The sequence below is a fragment of the Petaurus breviceps genome, unplaced genomic scaffold (genome assembly GCF_028583685.1).
Source record: "Petaurus breviceps papuanus isolate PSGF00001 unplaced genomic scaffold, PetGlider_PUasm1.0 90792, whole genome shotgun sequence".
NCBI lineage: Eukaryota > Metazoa > Chordata > Mammalia > Diprotodontia > Petauridae > Petaurus > Petaurus breviceps.
The window spans coordinates 9438992-9441248 of NW_027187347.1; positions in this window are offsets into that span (position 1 = coordinate 9438992).

Below are 2257 nucleotides of genomic sequence, written 5' to 3' on the forward strand. Positions count from 1 at the left end.
CTTCTTCTTCTTCTTCTTCTTCTTCTTCTTCTTCTTCTTCTTCTTCTGCTTCTTCTCTTCTTCTTCTTCTCAATTCATTATGTTATACTTCATCTATTCATATATTATATGCTAGGCAGCCAGAAGGCTCAGTGGATAGTGTTGGGCCTGGAGTCAGGAAGATCTGTGTCTAATTCCAGCCACAGACACTTATTACCTGTATGACCCTGGACAAGTCACTCAACTCTGTCTGCCTCAGTTTCTTCCTCTGTAAAATAGGCTGCAGAAGGAAATGGCAAACCATTCCAGTAGCTTTGCCAATAAAACTACAAAGGGCACCACAGAGTCTGATAGGACTGAAAAATGACTCAACAACAGCTGTGGGAGGATTTTAATCCACATCTTCTAACTCTAAATCCAGCACATTTTCCAGGATACCACCCTAGGGACTTAAAAAACAAGGCCCACAGGATTATAGAAGGAAGACACAAATGTGTCCTACAGTCAGAAAACCTGAGTGTGAATCTTGGTTTTGCTATTTACCTGCATATTTAGTTAAATTGCTTCATCCTGGTCTAAAATCAGGGGTGGGTCTAGATGACCTCTGAGATCCCTCCTACCTCAACTTCTCTGATCTGCTTCCATCTTTAAGTGAGCAACAGCTTCTACTCATACACATACAGGGGCCAAACGGCATGGACCCAAGCAGTTAAGAAGGATGCCTGAGGAGGCAGGAACCAGGAAAAGCTGTAGCGTTCTTAAGTATGTGTGTTACGAAAGGGTTTGTGATGAGAAGAAATTTTTTGAGCAAATGTAAACAGGAACTGCTCTCTCCTTATAAGGAAGATGATTTCTCAGGGCAAACAAGGGGGCTGTTTATACTTTTAAACACGTTCTGTGTTTTAGAACTCCTTCCCTTCCAGACTCCTAGACTGTTAGGTAGATGCCTTAGAAATCCTCTCAGTCTTTTTCTCTTCTTGCAGAATTTAGGTGAAGATCCATCCTATAGGATTCCTACTTTACAGAAATACTGTACCCCCTACCTTCTCCCTCCCCCACACAAAGAAAATTTAATATTTCCATGTGACCAGTGATTTGTTAACCCTTAATCCAGTACCAATTGTTGACAATAGCTGGCATTTTCCATTGTCACTCTCTTTTTCTCCTCTTTTCCTGTTGGTGGTGACCATGGTTAGAGTCACTTATAAGGGGAGAATTTGACAATGGTATTGTAGGCCACCATGCTATTTCCCACAGGCCTTTGCTGATGGTGAGAAGGAGGACAGGAAAGTTGTAACCTCCTCAGATTCTGACCTGGTAGGCTTACTAATAGGTTTGGCAAATTTTAATGATGTCAGGCCACTGGGCATAACTTTGTGGAGATGTGGATTTCCAGGGCCAGATTTCTGGAAAGAGGATTTATTGGATAAGTTTATAAGTAGAGGAGACATCATGGGTTGGTAGAATTCAACATCTGACCCAGTTCATCCTTCCCCTCCTTGAAGCCATTTCACAGATGAATAAGAATAAGCTAAGTCAGACTGGAGGAATAGTGCTGGATAGGGAGTCAGAAAACCTACATTCTAGTCCCACCTCTGCCAGTAACTCACTGTAAGGTACTAAGCAAGTCATTTTTACCTCTTTGGGCCTCAGTTTCCCCTTTTGTAAAGTGAGGGGGTTGAATCATATTCTAATTTAAAATAAAATGTTGTTGATATTGTCATCCCTCCATTTATCTCCTCATAGAACCATCCTTTACAAAAAGAAGAAAAAGGGAAGAAAAATTCATCAAAATTAGTCAATGGATCAAAAATGTCTGACATTCTCTGTAGTATTCCATGCCCATACTCCCCCATCTCTGCAACAAAGGTTCATTTTGTTTTCAATTCTTCTTTAGGGCCAAGCTTGGCCATTACAATTCCATGAGGTTTTGTTCCTTTTTTTGTTCTTCACATTTATATTGTTGTAGTCATATATTTTCTTTTTTCCTGGCTCTGCTTACTTCACTCTGAATTAGTTCATATAAGCCTTTTCACAATTCTCTGTATTCATTACATTCATCACTTTCTCCAGCAAAGATATAGTCTATCCTGCCATTCATTCACACCTTGTTTAGCCAGGAACAGAACCTCATCATCCACAGAGAATCAATCCCTCCTTGACTATACTGTATCTCCTTTATCATGGTGATAAAATATATCACCTTGTTCTATGCCTCATCTGATATTTATCAGGAATTGAATTGGGCTATTTCTGTTGTTGCATCTTCCCAGGAATC